At 36.5% G+C, this 18,505-nt stretch overlaps 1 protein-coding gene and 1 pseudogene across 12 annotated transcripts in view; both read right to left on the minus strand.

The window, feature by feature from the left end:
* Positions 1 to 18,505, minus strand: part of DLG2 (discs large MAGUK scaffold protein 2) — a 2,256,157-nt gene that overhangs the window by 1,507,155 nt on the left and 730,497 nt on the right. The window lies entirely within an intron of this gene.
* On the minus strand, positions 5,580 to 6,188 carry LOC138850182 (large ribosomal subunit protein uL13-like; annotated as a pseudogene).

Consider the following 18,505-nt stretch of genomic DNA (forward strand, 5'->3'; position numbering starts at 1 on the left):
AGTGGTCCCGGATCCATAGAAATAAGAGAAATTCCTGCTTACTCTCCTGTTTCAGTGACCTGGAGTGATCTGAGATCAGACTGGAATTTGAAGCCTTACTTTTAAAATGTTTTTAGTAAATCCAATTCTTATTAACTATTGATGATATCTCTTAACCTGTATGATTAGAAGAAAACTACCAGTCCAAATACTTGATTCAACCCCTTCAGTGCTAAGATGATTATTTCTAACATCAAATACTTGGATAAATCACAGCTTATTCAAAATATGTAATACTTTATCCCTTTTAGTATTTTTTTTTGTTCTAGTACTATTGAAGTGTGTAATTAACACACAATTATTCTTAGTTGTTTAAATTTTAACTGAAAAGTGATCCCTGTTAAATATATGAGTGGGAATATGAGAGGGAGGAGATGTACAATTTGGGACATGCTCAATAGGACTTGCCCCACATGGTGGAGTTAGAAACGTGCCAGGGGATTCCAATACAATCCCATCAAGGTGGCATGTACCAATGCCATCTCACTAGTCAAAGTGATCAATTTCAGGTCACAATTGACCATAATGATAGGTCTAAGAGTCAAAGGGATCACACAAACAAGACTAGTGTCTGCTGATACTAACTGATAGAATCAAAAAGGGAGAAAACGATCCATCATGGGAAGCGGGATACACAGCAGACTCATAGAATGGCAGATGTCCTAAATAGCACTCTGGCCCCAGAATCAGCCCTTAAGGCATTCAGATATGGCTGAAGAGCCCATGAGAGTATTTCAGGCATGGAAAGCCAAGACACTCTGGAAAAATAAAAAGGAAGACCTAAATGAAAGATCTCTGTGCGTGAGATCCCAGTGGAAAGAATGGGGCCATCAAAGAAGGAGGTACCTTTCCCTGAAGGGAGGAGAGAACTTCCACTTTGACTATGACCCTGTCGGAATAAGATCAAAGTCGGCGAACTGAAAAGGCTTCCATAGCCTTGGCAACTCATGACTAGAGCCTAGGGAGATTACTGATGCCATAAACAAGAGTGTCAATTGTTAAATCAACAACAGGGTCACTGTGTACTTACTTCTCATGTGGGATCTGTCCTTAATGGGTTGTCCAACGTGAACTAATGCTATAACTAGTACTGAAACAGTATTTTACACTTTGTGTTTCTGTGTGGGTGCAAACTGATGAAATCTTTACTTAATATATACTAAATCAATCTTCTGTATATAAAGATAATTGAAAATGAATGTTGATGTGTATGGAATGGGAGAGGGAGCGGGAAATGGGATGGATGTGAGTGGGAGGGAAATTATGGGGGGGGGGGAGGTCATTGTAATCCATAAACTGTACTTTGGAAATTTATACTTACTAAATAAAAAAATATATATAATGAATTGAAAAGACTGAGTTTTTCCCATTGAGCTTCTTATTTTGCTTCTTTTATTACACTCAGCAGCATGTGAGCAGAAATGAAGTGATGTAAAAATGGTCCGTGTCTCCAAAATGAATGCTGTGTATCTTCATGCTGGAGTATCTGTGTTCTCTGGGTTCTCTGTAAATCCTTTGGGCAGAATGTTTAAAGTTCACAGAAACAAGAGCACCATGAGACAACTTCTATGAAAACATGTATTCTCTGGCCCTTCTAATTATATATATAATTATATTTACCTAATATAGTCATCTTATTTTCATAACAATGGCATTTAGAGGATCACAAACTATTCATACACATGATACTCAGAATGATTTGTTCCACCCAAAGTCAAAATACAAACCAGATTAAAATACAAACATTCTTACTTTTCAGAGGAAAGTTAATATTATTATAGACAATTTTTGAAGAAAATGTTAATTTCAAGTGAAGCTATGGTCTGATATTAGTCATCGATATAAGTTATCTCAGTTAAGAATTTTTTGTTTAAGATTGGACTATTTTATCTTTAGCCTATCCAGTCTAAAATTGATGGGTTTGCCTCAAAATTTAAAAAAATGTTTAATTATAATTTATAAGCAGAATGTTAAAATATAAATGGGAAAGTGATATTTAGATTGAAGAAAAAGAAATTTAAATTTTTTAAAATTATGCATAAGCATCTTCAGACTTATGCAAGCATTTTAACTTTAAAGTCCTAAGGAAACTCAAAATCAGTGTAGAAATGGAAGGCCACTTAACATAACCATGATCAACAAATTTCTCTGACCACACAACTAATTTCATATTCATTTTCAATAATAGTTTTTAAAATGCTGAATTGAAGGCGGATAATAAAGTCAGTACTGCTTTTACAAGACTTTGTGATAATCCCAACCATCATTATTTACTAAATTGACACAGTAAAATGGAAAACATATCTGTTGGTGTTAAAAGGACCAGCACTATGGCAAATGTTTTTGAAATAGTGGAGGGCAAAAATTTTGTCTTAAATTACTTGAAAGGTTTTAAAAGAATAAAGGAAACAATGTAACGAACCATATTTTTAAAGCATTGAATGATATTCTAGCATGCACAAAAGCAAATAGTATGATGGCAATACAGAAAAATGTTTGATAGCATGAATATCACAGTCAGACGGACTCCACTTTATATACTGGTTCTCCATATTACTGGCTCTGAGATTTTGGGCAAAAAGTTCCATACAGTCTTGGTTTCCTTATCTGTAAAATGGAATTAAAAGCAATCTCGTGGAATGAATGTGCAGAGCAATACTTGGCCCATTAAATACCGTTCCTTCTATTAGAAATGAAAGCCACCAGCATCATAACTTCAACATTTTGAAGATACAATGTTCCAGGGAAGGATTTAAAGTTCCATTGAACAGAAATATTTCCAAGTCACCAGAAGGTGGGAAGTATAACCACTGACAGAATGACTTAATAGTATTCAGAAGAGACAGGAAATGATGCTCCACTTGAAAATTCAAATCAACTCTGCAAATATTGATTGAGTGCCTACTATTCCCTAGGTATGGTGTTGGGTTCAAGAGATTGAAGGATTAAAACTACAGTCTTCTTCCTGTGGGGCTTATGGTAAGGGAGATAAACTCACAAACACATAAATCCCTTTGAGGAGTTTTAAAATTTGAGAGGCAACATCCTAACCAGGAAAGGTCAGGGAAGCACTGAATGATGTGTAATACTGAAATACAAACTGAGGTTAGCTGCAAGTGTATAAAAGCTTTTTATCATTAGTTTTGTCAACTGCCTTTGCCCTGATCCATATCTAAGGTGCTTCCTAGGAATATTTTGAAATTTCCCAGTCCTTCTGTAGCTTATATTTTATAATACAGGAACAATATGTATCTGTCTACTGACTAATTAAAAGACTAAATGAAAGAAGCTTTTTCTTTATTGTCTATCAATCCATTATGTCTGGAGAATTTAAGGGAATAAGAAAGATGGTTAAAGTTGTTTTTATTAAGGGAATGTTGCAGACCCTGTGCCTGCCTTAGAAAGCCCAATGGACAATGGCTATGCTGACTCTCAGACATCCTGTAGTCAGAAATGATTTGGGCCAACCATAGTCATAACTTGTGACATGGTTTGTATTTATATATTCTATGTTATGCGTTCTTTGTATACAATTAGAACATACTTAGTATAATGGAGAAGGATCCAAGCTACTTAATTTGCCAAGTACTTAAAACCTCAAGCAGTTTATAGAGAGGTGGAGGTGAAGTAATACAGGAAAAGTTAATAAGGACTAATTGACAAAAATATGTTTCTTTACTTGTCTTCACATGCAACCATGAAAAACATGGCTAAATTTCTTTTCTTTTCTTTTCTTTTCTTTTTTTTTTTTTTTTTTTTTTTTTGACAGGCAGAGTGGACAGTGAGAGAGAGAGACAGATAGAAAGGTCTTCCTTTGCCGTTGGTTCACCCTCCAATGGCCGCCACGGCCTGCGCACCGTGGCCGGCGCCGGCGCACCGCACTGATCCGATGGCAGGAGTCAGGTACTTATCCTGGTCTCCCATGGGGTGCAGGGCCCAAGAACTTGGGCCATCCTCCACTGTACTCCCTGGCCACAGCAGAGAGCTGGCCTGGAAGAGGGGCAACCGGGACAGAATCCGGCGCCCCGACCGGGACTAGAACCCAGTGTGCTGGCCCCACAAGGCGGAGGATTAGCCTAGTGAGCCGCGGCACCGGCAACATGGCTAAATTTCTAATGCAAAAGATTAACCATGATATTGCATAAATTTGGAATACATATTTCAAAATATAGCTTAGGCAAAATTAGTTTTTTAAAATCTATTAATCTTTAGGTGATCTCAAGCTTCTATCAAAAATAGTGCATGAACTCAGATTTTCATTCAGGTTTTAAAAAGGCCACACAATCCCAAGAATGCAACTAAACTGAAGAAAATAAATATCCTGTAAGGAAGAAGTACTAATGTAGACTAGAAACTATACAGTCTCTTTTTCTTTCAGTGTTTTCAGTTTTCTCTTTCAAAGTTAAATTCACTGTTTAGATTCTGCTATGAAAGACATACAAAACACCTTTGAAAAGATATGGAGGGGCCAGTGCTATGGCAGAGCTGGTAAAGCTGCTATCTGCCATGCAGGCATCCCATATCCCTGGTTCAAGTCCTGGCTGTTCCATTTCAAATCCAGATCCCTGCTAATGCTCCTGGGAAAGCAGTGGAGAATGGCCCAAGTGCCCACATTGGAGACCTTTAGGGAGCTCCTGGCTCCTGGCTTTGGATCAGCCTAGCTCCAGTGGTTGAGGTCATTTGGGAAGCAAATCAGCGGAGGAAAGATTCTCCCTCCCTCCCTCTCTCTCTCTCTCTCTCTCTCTCTCTCTCTCTAACTATGCAGTTCAAAAAAATAAAAAAATCTTAAAAAAAAGATATTGAAAATGTACCATCTGTTCGTGTTCAAATCTTGAAGGAAAAATTGTAGAAGAAAAATTTTGTTAATCATAAAAATTGTTCTCCCAAGAAGTATACTGGAAATATCCAGATGTGGAGTTATAATTAAAAATGAAGGCAAAATAGCTTCCCTTAAAAGAAGTGAAACTATTAATTCCAATCTGCAGAGCTGATAATGAAAGTGAAAATGCTGTCATGTATAGATACTGAGAAGTGCTGGGATTTGAATTTCATCACTGACCATCTGGTTATATTCCAACTTGGACAGAAATTTTAAAATAGTAAAATATTCATTAAGAGCCTAAAAGAAGTTCATTACAATTGAGATACTTCAATTAATTCTGTAACCTCTTTTGATGTGTATTATGTCAGCTATCATTGGTTACATCATGCTAACACACAAGTTTTGGGACAATTAAATGTCCAGTCCACTTAATCAGTATCAAGAAAACATCAAATTAGCATTTTCCCATTAAGCTGGGACAATAATAATACTTTACCAAGTACCACTCTTTGATCCTTACATATGGTAAAACAAATCTCAAGCAGTTAAATTACATGCTCAAGGTAGCAATTCTAAATATTGGTACAGCAGGAATTCAAATTCAGGTTTATCTACTACCAAATCCTTATATCTTTTCTACAACAACAGATTGTCTCCTTGGTCAAAAGTCCCCCCCCCCCCTTCAATTTCTTTTCTTTTCTTTCTTTCTTTTTCTTTCTTTTTTTTTTTTTTTTGATAAAGTCTTTATTGGGCGCAGACTATAAGTACATGGGTCTTGAGGACCTCCGTGAATTTGTTGATTTTTTTCTCCACGTTCTTTTTGGCCTGTTTCCATAGCCTCATGAGCTGCCTTCTCTGCTGGTAATGGATCTTGGCCTTCTGCTTTCTCTTTTCCTCCAGTGTGGCTGTCACTGACTGGTACTCCCAGCCAACTTCATGAGGCTAGAACCCCAGGTAGATAAACTTTCTTGTAGGCTTCAGACACATGACCTTGAGGGATGTAGGAATAACCATCTGTTTTTTCTTGTCATAGGGTGGCAGGATCCCATCAAACACCTTGAAGCAGTCCAGGGCACCTAGCCCTGCTTGGTCTTATGGGGCAAGATTTCTCACATGGTTTATCAGAATATGTGGCTGGGGGCCTGAAAGTGGTAGGGGCCCTGGGAGGTATTTGTGTTCATCTGCTTGGGATGGAAGGTCAGGTACTTCAACGAATTTCTGTAGAAATTGCCAGAAATGTTGATGGCTTTGCCTCACATGAACACCACCTTCTGGCCCAGCAGCACCTGCTTGGCCACGAGGGCAGCTAGGTGGCCCAAAAAATGGCTCCAGCCATCCAACACCAGGACCTGCCCTCTGCCATCTTCAGCCCTGGGAAAGAAGCTCTATTTCAGTTTCTTTAAACATGACCACGACATCTGTAGCAACTAGTATACATAATTACCTAAATGCATTTAACCAATTCAAAGTTTGCCCTATTAATCTAATATCTAAAAGGCTATTCTTGAGAGTTGAAGAAAGTTTTTCAGAAGCAGATATGATGAATAACAACAGAAACCATAATATGATGGTTCTCTCACTGATTCATACTTTGTCCTTCCAACACTTCTGTGATAACCACTGTAGAGTGATTGTCAATCAGGAATTTCTTTGTGACAGTTAATTTTATATGCCAACCTACTGGGCTAAATGATGTCAAGATAGCTGGCAAAACATGATTTCTCAGTGTGTCTCTGAAGATGTTTTAGGGATACATTAGCATTCAAGTGAGTTGACTAAGAAGATCCATCCTTACCAGTATAGGAAGGCATCATCCAATCAATTCAGGATCCAAAAATGTAGACAAAAGGTGAATTCTTGTTCCCTCTTTTTGAGCTGGGATGAACATCTGCCTCAGATACCAGAGCTCTTGTTTCTCTGGCTTTGAACTTGGAGATAAATAATAGCACCATCCATCCCTCTTTCTAGTTCTCAGGATTTTGGAGTCAGGCTAAATTATAATTATACCATTGACTTTTCCAGTTCAACCCGCAGACAGCAGATGGCTAGACTTTTTGACCTCCATAAGCATGTACATGTAAGCCAATTCTCATAAAAAATATTGAGAGGGAGAGGGAAGGGAGCAGAGAGAGATCTACTGTAATTGTTTATCTTGATAATTCTGGCCAATAAACTCTTGCTCATGTTTTTGTTACTTTTAAAATTATTTTGCAATTCCAGGCAAAAAGAACCTTTTAATTTTAGATTCTATCTCCTTATATCTTTCCCTAGAAAAATCAGTAGTAAGATTCTCCCTCCTTCACTCATTCTAGGGACATCAACTAATCTCGGCTGGTTATGCTTTAACCAAAATCGTTCTGCCCTCACTGTGTTCACTGGGGAGCAGAAATGGTAAGTAGCAAGGATGTGGGGCCTGCATGGTGGCGCAGCAAGTTAAAGACCTGGCCTGAAGCAGCTGCATCCCATGTGGGCACTCGTTCTAGTCTCGGCTGCTCCTCTTCCAATCCAGCTCCCTGCTATGGCCTGGGAAAGCAGTAGAAGATGGCCCAAGTCCTTGGACCCCTGCACCCCCATGAGAGACCTGGAAGAAGCCCCTGGCTGCTAGCTTGGATCGGTGCAGCTCTGGCCGTTGTGGCCATCTGAGGATTGAACCAGTGGATGAAAAACCTCTTTCTCTGTCTCTACTTCTCTCTCTAACTCTGTCTTTCAAATAAATAGAATAAATCTTTTTTTTAAAAAAAAAAAAAAAAGAAGTAGCTAGGATGTATCATTTGAATCTTCAGCTTTGAATTCAAGTACTTTCACCACAGCTATAAAGCTTCTGGGCTAAATTTGGATTTATTGTAAAAGATCAACACAATTGGATTTTAATGTCTTCCATGGAAGAGGGAAGATAGTGACACATATGTCTTGTATTTTGTATCATTAGTTTAAAGCTTCAAAAATCTCAATGAAATTTGAAAGTTATCAGGAGAAAACCACTGAACACATTAAAATATCTGATATTCATCATGAAAATATTCAGATCTTTTCATGGGATCTAGCTATCACGACTTGTCACTGATAAAGGAACAAATAAATTTAAAGATATGACCTAACCTCTATAGTTAGCTGAAAGAACAAGGCACACTCTATAATGTTATGAAGTCCAAGTACCAGACACCAACAAAGAGAGTGAATACAATAAGAATGTGTTGGATGTCAACATTACTGAGGACTATAAAAATCTGTGAAGACATCATGGTGAGACTGAGACTTAAAATGAGCTATAAATTTGCAATATTAAAGAAAAAGGAGGAAATGATTTTCCCAGGATGGAGTAGGAAATTTTAGCAGTGAAATTTTCAGAAAATTAATTAACCATTATTAAAATTAAAAACCATTACTATAGAAAATAGGCAACACTATAGCTAAGAAGAACAGCTGAAGGATATATAAGTCAGCCTTTGGTGAGAATCACCCACCATTGTCATTATTGGAGCACACCAGGGCAAGTAAGTGATGATATAACAGTGATAAATTTTTTGCATTAATACAGTGGACTATAAGATAGGCCCTGTGCTATCTTCTCTAATTTTTGTAACTCAATAACTTTATAATAATCACTATCTCTTTTTAGAGATAAAGAATATAAAGCTTTGAGAGAATAAATAATGCGCCAATGACACAGATAAACCCTGAAGGCAGTATTGGAAAACTGTTTACAATGGAAGTCTTCTAAGGCAAAATTCCTGATGTCACTCATCATGCTGAGGGTTAACTGGGATGCTGGGGAAATGGAGTACATGTATATCTCTTTCGCTTTATTTTATCCAGCCCTGACTCAGGTATTGATCTAGACACCTACACAAGATTCTCACCTGCTATGAGGCCGATGAAGGAAGCCACACACATTGTGATTCCCTCAAACAGTAAATTCTAATCTGGCCCTGCACTTACCATTATTATTTTGAGATACATTATAATCAAATAATTAAGAATTCTGCAATGACATATTTGATATTAATACTATAGTAGATTGAATAAAGACTTTTATATAGCTACCTTTCAGGTCAAGCTTTTTTGGCAAACTAGTTTGCTGAAAACTTACACAATCCACTTTATTTTCCAGATGAATATGGCAAAATGTTGACAATTAGGGAATCTAATTGAAGGGTATAAAGGATTGATTCAACTCTTCCTGTAGTATTTATCTAAGCTTTTTTTTAACCTAAAAATTTAAAAGAAAACTTTACAGCATTTTTGGGATGTTGATAATGTGTTTAAGAGATTGTGGACACATAATAGCTCAATAATTTGTGGTTTTCTTCTCTTGTTCTTTAGAAAAAGTACAAAAGGTCCAAGTTACCACTCAGGCATCAGGCAAGTGATTGATTGCACTGAAGAGTGGTCAGAATACTGCATTTTGGGACACTGATTAGTCATATTCTTAAAGGAAGCAGAGTTTGCCATTTCTATGAATTTGATCGAGAAACACACATTGTCAATGTTGTAGCAATCTTGTGTGTGTGTTTTCTCCCTGAAGGAGAAGGAATAAACCTTGTTCATCTCTTTCTCCCCTACCTTAGACATTTCTCCCCCAAGTCCTGAAAAGACATCCCATTATGGGTTTTCTTGTTGAGTTTAGTGTGGTCCCACCCCAATCCTACTGAAGCCACTGACAGGAAAAGGCAATGACAGCCAAATCTTGACAGATCTTCCCTGGCCAAGCTTCACTGGGACCCCACAGGGGCTTTGCTGAGGGGCATTCTCAGAGCTGTCTGTCTTTTCCATCTGGGGGGCACACTGAGCTGAGAAGGTCAGAGTCATGTTCTACGGGCAGTACACAAACGCCCGACTTTGGAGGTCAGTATGCATAGGGTGGCCAGCCATTCTCACAAGCTTTCTGCACATGTCATGCTAGGGGACAAAGCAGCAGGTGTGCTGTCTGGAGGTCTCCTCCTGGAATGGTGGTTGCCTAGCAACAAGATCATGCTTCTCTCCTAACTCCAATTCTGTGGTCTTTGGTTTAGTCACTTTTGATCTTTACTTTCTCACTTAGGATCCCAGAAAGTCTTGGTTCTCCAAACGTTGTAGAATATAGTTATTTTAGCTACATGTTGGCAGTTTAGATTTAGATTTCATTTTGGTGACTTACTCGCATTTCATATACAACAGCACAACCCTAGTAGTTTTAGGTATATTACATTTAAAAGAATACATAGTAGGCTTTCATTTTTAACATAGATACATATATTCCACATGTGTGTATTAGAAAAAAGACTGAAAGATTATACCACATTATAAAATAACAGTTTTCTCTTCATGGTAGGAATATTAGGATTTCTAAATTATCTTTGATAAATGTGTCAATTTTGTAATAAATATTAATAGTGACTATGCACTAGAAATTATTAATGACAGGAATTCTTTATCAACTTCTATATATGTATTTTGAAATAACTTATCCTAAATGAACAATGCATCAATTGATAAATTTCCAGCAATATGTTTAAAAGAGTAGAGGAAATCTGTCTCTAACATAACATAAGGATCAGATACCAAACTTCAATAGTCAAAAATTAAAATGTATTTTGGTCCCAGAGTTTTTCATTCACTTGTTCATTTACTCAAAAACTATGTCTATTTATTCACATTGAGCTGGATATACAAAAGACATTAATGATACAGGCCCAAAGCAGTGGATCTTTGCCCTCAATAGGATCAGAATCTATTAAAATTCAGATTGAGAGAGAAAGAAAATAGGAAGAATAATTTGTTATAATATTTCTGAAACAAAGTTTTGTGGATTTTTCACATGTATTTTAGAATTGCTGTTATTTCTTAATTTCATATTTCATTTATATGACAATCTATTCAGTAAACAAGCTTTTCAGGATCATTAAGTGAAAAGTTATAACCAAGTACTGACACATAACCTCAGGATCTACATTTATGCTTCGTATTATAATTGTATTGTATCAAATATTATTTCACTGTAATGGCTAATGAATCATTACTTAAATAGAAATGATATGATTTTGCCATGTAAAAGCCAACTGATATTATAGAATGGTCATTAGTAATGTGAGTCATGACAAATGGTCAGAAAATTGAGTCATATTTAGATGTGCAGTATTGTATAATTATACCAAAGAATGAACTTTGTCTATCTTCCCCACTGCTCCTGCTATAGCCCCAGTGTCTGATTCATAAGTGCTTTCTAAATATTTGCTGGATGGATGAGATAATGAATGAATGAAAGATTATAGCAAATTTACTTTTATTTCCTAAATTTATATTTTTATAGTTTAATAAGAGTTATAGCTGTTTTATGTTGATTTATGCTTAAATAATATTCTATAATAAAAATAATAACACTGATGACTTGTGAAAATACATTCCTCCTTAAATGAAGGAAGATTCAACATTTATAGGATGCTGTCAGTCCTTTAAAACTATAAGGTTACCCTATCTCTTCCTCTTTCTACGATATCACTTTCTGGACTCCTCCTCTTCTACTTTTGGTTCCTGTGAATTTCAAATTCAAAACTCCCACATGCCCTAGCTCCCTCTCACCTTTTCCCTCCTTGTGCTTAGCGACCCTAATACCTTCCCTCACCCTGCTTTCATACACTAGGTGGAAAACTAGAGAAGAAGGAAAAAGAAGCCAGAGATGAAGTAAGTTGTCCAAAACTACTAATTCTATTATTGCCCTTTCATCCCAAAAGGCTCCATAGGGCAAGGACCTTCTCATTCAATCTTGAATCCCTGGCAAAAGGAAACAATGCAGTGGAGAAAAAAGAGAGAGATTGGGTAGCCATACAGACTAGGGTTCAAGCCCTCATTACACCATTTATGCACTACCTGTCATAACCTGAGTGGACCACTAAACAACTTAAATGTCTAGTTTTCATATCAATAAAATTTTCAAATGCTTAGCAAATATTTGATAATAGCCCTGAGCTCACTGGGACCCTGCCTCTGGCCACAGCTTTATAAGGCTTGAACTTGATTCTTTTCAGACAATAACTCCTATGGTAAGGTAAGCAATTGTAAGATCAAAGGATATGCCCATCTGCCACTCAAGTACGATCAAGACTTGGGTCCTGCATCTCTTGCCCAAGTGCTCCTGCTTCTAGAGCCTAGCAAAATTCTTAATTCTTTCTCTGATGGTAGAACATCCCATTGGTGTGTGTACTTATAAGTTTGAGGTGCAGGTCTCAGATACTGTAGTCCACAAGCATGTGCTATAGTGTAAGAACTCTAAGCATGAGTCCTGGCCCAATATGAGATGAAGTTTGAGGGGACAGGGAAGAGAATAAAGTGGTTCTTGGCTCAAGAACTCAGGAAGTCAGGAGGCCCACTGTTCCAATATCATCACATTATGGTTAGAAACTCAAGAGTCAGAATTTCCTCTATCTTATTTTGAAGTTGCCCTTACAGTTTCATTGGAGAAGATATTTATTAAAGTAGGAAAATTAAATATATTTGATAACAGTTTGCTAGTTTAACATACAACTTTCTGATATCTGATATATAGCCTCCATTTGCACTTTTGCTTCCAACTCTACAAATGTTACTGGTGGATCTGCCTGAGACATAGTAACTGTGCAAGTGCATATTAATATTATTACTCTGCAAAAAGAACATATGGTCAATTATTAAGCACTTACGGAAAAATATTAGCATATCACACCATCCCAAGCACATTTGAGCCATACAATAGCTATGAAGGAAATGGCCTAGTCTTCAGAATGCTTATGACCCAATTGGATATTATAAATCATATACATAATAAATGTAAGAACACTCTCAGAAGTGTTTAGGATTTTATGAAACCAATTTTCTGTGAGGCTTATGGAAAGCAGTCTCAATTGAATTATTGTCACCAGAGTTCCATAAATCTATGTACACAATGCCATCCTTTCATTGCCTGATTAAATTTTCCTTTCTTTCAAAGGCTCTCGACCCTGACCTCCTGGGCAGATTTCTCAGCTGCTGTCTTCCATCCTCCACTGCTCTTCCCTGAACTACTGGTATAGTCAAGGTCATAACATCATTTTAGCTTTTAGTTATTTTTAATTTCTTCATATTAATTGGTCTGTGTTCCTATGGAGACAGTTTTACAAAGGTAGAAATTTTATCTTGCATTTCACTTAAATAATTTCCTCTGAATTATCTCCTTCTTTCCAGCTTCGTCCAAATCCTCTCCACATACTCTTCTATACCACATGTACTCTATGAATTGATCAGTCCCTCTGATATTTTTGTACAACTCTATGCTCAGCTCCCAAATTATAGCATGTACTTAGTTTACACACACACATATACCACACGTTTCCATACACATAAACTTCTTAGTCTCTCATTTGGTGGGGAATTAGTGAAGATCGATTTTAATAAACAATATACAAAAAAACGTGATCCACATTCTTGTTCCAGTCAAGAACTATTGAGCAAATATGAGACTGTAAAATGAGGAAATCTTTGAAAAGGAAAACAACCATATTTTCAGAAGGAGCAGAAGAAAGATATTGTTAGAAATTAGGCACAATAATATTGGGAATCATATGAGTCAGGCAAGGATGAATCTTTGGCATGTATCTACTGTAATGGAGACAAAAGACCCACTGCTTAAGCCATAAACCTAGGGATGCTAAGTCACACATACACATGGATGTAGAGAAGAATCTCCTCCTCTGGTACAGGATGTTCACAATGTCAGTCAGTCATTTGCAGCAGCACAGTGCTGAGATTTTGTGCAGACTTCGAGTTTCATTGCTTAGCTGTATAAGTTTAATTCTAGTACTGCCTTATAACACAAAAGGCCTCATAGGGCAAGGACCTTCTCATTCATTCTAAATCCCTAGCACATAGAACAGTTTCTAGAAAATAATGTAAGCATATAAGAAAAAATGTGACATATACAAATTACACAGTCTTTGAAGTCAAAATACCAGACTGAATTTGAACATTGTTTCCATTTCCAGTTGTTAGACGTTGGATAAGTTAAACATTCTCATCTTTTAAAAAAATCCAAAATTAACAGTGAATTGTATAATTATTATTATGTAATTATAGAATTACAGTTACTCAACTCACATGGTTGTCTCATTCAAGAGAGGATTTAAGATGACAAATAAATATGACAAAATTTTAAATTAAAAAATGAAGACTAGTTTGAATATTATAAAAAGGATACAAATAAAAGTAGGAAAGATTTAATGGAAACTGAGTGATGCTATTTTTAAGAGAGTAGCAGTTAATTATTGGATATATAATGAAGGGACACGAATATGATTCTATGTTCATCAGCAGCTTATCATTGGAGAAAGACACATCAATGACCTGATCCAATGTGACATGGTATTTTCAATCAGATCAAAATACCAAACAGATCAAGATAAACTACTCTGGAATAAAGTAAAACCATAAAAGTATTTCTTGTATGGATTCTGATAAGGATCAATGTAGTAGCAGCACATTAAAATACAACACTGATTTCATTCTTTTGCTTCTTTTACTGTCTATACACATGATAGCATTTGAAACTATAGTTCAATAAAAGAATGCCAGGGGCAGTGGAAAGCACACTAGCACTGGATTGGAAGGCAGATATGTTTTAGACATTCCATGAGGAGTTCTGCACAATTTCAAGACAATCTTCTAAAAAAAATACTGATTTTCATTGACTATTCACTAATGTGAGGTGATAGTTTGAGATAAGAATTTGCAGTTTGTGTATTAAGATAAGAACAGAAGTATGTATTGTGATAGTTAGCTCAGAATCAGTAACAAAAGACATGTTATAAAATGTGAGAAGTCAGATGGCACATAAGGGACCGAGCAGTGCATAAAAGATTTAGCAGGGCACCAGACATTTAGCAAACTTGTAACAAATAATTATCTTATTAATATTTTTGAACATATTAACATAGTAAGAGTTACACTGTAGTTTCCCAACATACATTTATTAACTGGTTCATTGAACATTTAGGAGTAAGCATAGAAGCAATGAAATAGAGTGATCTTAATTGAGTTTGATTTTCTGTGAGGAAAAAAATATAGAAAGTGAAATACTGAAACATTAGATTGTTTAAACCATTAGCTTTCATATATGAAAGTAATTCCAAAAGTTTGTGGAAGATGGAGTTAATACAGTAGTGAATTTTGGTTCAATTTTTTTTGAAATACATGCATAGTTTTTTTCATAATAGACATTCCCCATGAACTTTTGAAAACTTTTTGAATATTTTGAAGACATATTTGAATTCAGAAGAAATACATGATCTTTAATATATTTATGCTAATAATGCATTACTATCCAAACATATGAAAGATCTAAAACAAGGTTTTACCAAAATTATGCTAAATATGGAGATAAAGGATGAGAATTTTGTCACTCAGAGGTTTCTAAATAGAGACTTGTTGAAAACCTGCGCATTACTCCGGCCTCAGAGTCAGCCCTTAAGGCATTTGGAACTGGCTAAGAGGCCCATGAGAGTTTCACAGGCATGGAAAGCCAAGACACTGTGGCAAAAATGACCTGAAAGAAAGATCTCAGTGAATGAGATCCCAGAGGAAAGGACGAGCCATTGGAGGAAGAGGTACCTTTCTCTGAAGGCAAGAAGGAACCTCCACTATGATATGGCCTTGTCTAAATAAGATCCGAGTTGCTGAACTCAGAAGGCTTCCATGGCCTTGGCAGCTCATGACAAGAGCCTCGGGTGATTACTGAGGTCATAATAAAGAGTGTCAATTGTTAAATCAACAACAGGAGTCACTGTACACCTGCTCCCCATGTAGGATCTCTGTCTTTAATGTGTTGTACTATGAGAATTAATGGTAAAACTACTACTCAAATAGTACTCGATATTTTGTGTGGCTGTGTGGGTGCAGTCTGTTGAAATCTTTATTTAGTACATACTAAGTTGGTCCTCTGTATATAAAGATAATTGAAAATGAATCCTGATGAAGAATGGGATGGAAGAGGGAGTGGGAGATGGGATGGTTGCAGGTGGGAGGGAGATTATGAGGGGAAAAGCCACAACAATTCAAAAGTTGTACTTTGTAAATTTATATTTATTAAATAACAAAATTAAACCTGCATATTTAAATTTGACAGGATTTTCCTTCCAAAACTTCCTGCTACAATGCCACTCTCAATAAGAAGAAATTGAGCTAAATCTACTAAATCTTGATGAGAAAATATTTATTCAACAAGTGGTTATTGTGATTCATTTAACAAGTAGTTATTGAATAATAATAATAATAATAATAATTGTGGTAAAATAATAGGATCTACCATTTTTTAAAAAAAAATTTTTGACAGGCAGAGTTAGACAGTGAGAGAGAGAGAGAGAGAGAGACAGAGAGAAAGGTCTTCCTTTGCCGTTGGTTCACCCCCCAAAATGACTGCTACAGCTGGCATGTTGCGGCCAGCACACTGCCCTGATCCGAAGCCAGGAGCTAGGTGCTTCCTCCTGGTCTCCCATGCAGGTGCAGGGCCCAAACTCTTGGGCCATCCTCCACTGCCTTCCCGGGCCACAGCAGAGAGATGGACTGGAAGAGGAGCAACCGGGACAGAATCCAGCACCCCAACTGGGACTAGAACCCAGGGTGCCGGCACCGCATGCAGAAGATTAGCCAAGTGAGGATCTGCCCTTTATTGACAATTAATATTATGATATTTATTATAAGATGAAAATTAACACATATTTGAATTTTTTTTTAAACTATAAAATGAACCTCTGTGTATCAACCAATCAGCTCAAGAAATCTATTCTTACTAGCATCAGGTGTATTCATCCCAATCAAATCACAATTTTTACATTTTATTCGACAATATTTTGTTCTAATGACTCAATTGTTTTTCTTTGTAATTCTCTCCCCCCTCATGGTGTGTGTGTGTGTGTGTGTGTGTGAGTGTGTGTGTGTGTGTAAAATGAGTTGGGGTTAAAACTTTTTTCCTATCTAAATTTTCCTCACTAACTATTAAATAAGATTTTATAGTCAAGGACAGAACTGAGAGGGGAAAAGTAGATAAATATCTCATCAGTTGAATAATTTCACTAATTTATTAAACAAAAGTAGCTCTTTTGCTTGACTAGTGCCTTTATCATTTTGCTTTACTGGATTCTTCTCTCATTCTCAAATATCAAATTTACCCCATTTCCAAAGTCTTTTATAAATCATGCTTCTTTCTCCAGTTGTCATCCTATCAATCTCCTTCCTTCTACTATCTTCTTGAAAAAGTAGTCAAAGCCTCATGCATCATCTTCATCATAAAGTTCCACTTCTTTCATCATAAGAAAGTAGCTCCTGTCTCTTCCCTAATACTGAAAAATGTTATTTGATATTAGGAAACTCCTAAATATAAATTCAAAATGACGTCTCAGGCGTTTTCCCCACTTGTCTTTTCTGGACAATTTATCGGCATTTCTTAAATCTTTCCTAAAAATCCTCTTTCCTTGGCTTCTCCCAATTATACCAACATCTCCCTCCTCCTCTGTTGTAATCTACTAATCTACATGGAACTCCTTATTCCTATAATTCTTTTTCTCACTCAACCTGTCTTATCTTCTAAAAGAAATCTCTACTTTTGGCCCAACATAAATGTCACTTCCTCTGTTTATCCACCCTGCCCCAACTAAGACTGAATTTAGTTATTTGCTCCTCTGAGTTTCTGTAGCATTTTATGTATACCACTATTATAGCTATTATTACACTATATATTGGTTATTCATTCATATACCTATCTCTCTCCTTTTTTTTAAAAGATTAATTTATTTTACTTGAAAGTCAGAGTTACACAGAGAGAGGAGAGGCAGAAAGAGAGAGTCTTCCATCCGATGGTTGACTCCCCAGTTGGCCACAACGGCCAGAGCTGTGCCAATCCGAAGCCAGGAGCCAGGAGCTTCCTCCAGGTCTCCCATGAGAGAGTGAGTGAGTGAAGAAGAAGTATTGAATTGAAGCACTAAAATCAGCTTAAACACTTGCAAAAGGATCACTAAATAATCTACTGTTTGAAATGAGAATTGAATGAAAAAAAAAACTGTATTCCATTGAAGAGAAAACATCAAATCCTATGACAAATGCAAAAAAGAATGTGTGGACGGTTCTTCAAACACTAATCCCTATCAAATGTCACGTTTCACTTTTATTTGATGAAATTACAATAGATCTGAGAAAGGCTCACTGAAGGTAAAGTCTGATCTGCTATGGCTGACCTAAAGAAAAATCTAATTGTGTAGCAAAATGTTAGATCTGAGTCATTGCCACAATTATTTCAACATAGTTGCCTCCTAGCTGGCCCGTATGACTAAATTAAAAGATAAAGAACTAAAAATGTCTCTAATCTCATTTGTATCTAACAATTACTGTGGTCCTATTGCAGCAGAACAATATTGTAACATCCAAATATACATGTGACATTTCTTTCATAACTCCTCTTCTTTCTTCCACCCCCAGCACTCCCCTCTGCTTAACAGAACTTCGAAAGTATCAGGATTGTTGGGTCGTATAAGACATTATGTTATGTAAATCTCCGTTTCAAAGAAAGCTACTCCATAATATATTCTAATTCCCCCTTGGAAATGGTTGTGAGCAAAACAGAAACAAGAACATCTTCATTACAGAAGCACATTTACATAAAAAATTGTC

Source organism: Oryctolagus cuniculus, chromosome 1 (genome assembly GCF_964237555.1).
Source record: "Oryctolagus cuniculus chromosome 1, mOryCun1.1, whole genome shotgun sequence".
Classification (NCBI taxonomy): domain Eukaryota; kingdom Metazoa; phylum Chordata; class Mammalia; order Lagomorpha; family Leporidae; genus Oryctolagus; species Oryctolagus cuniculus.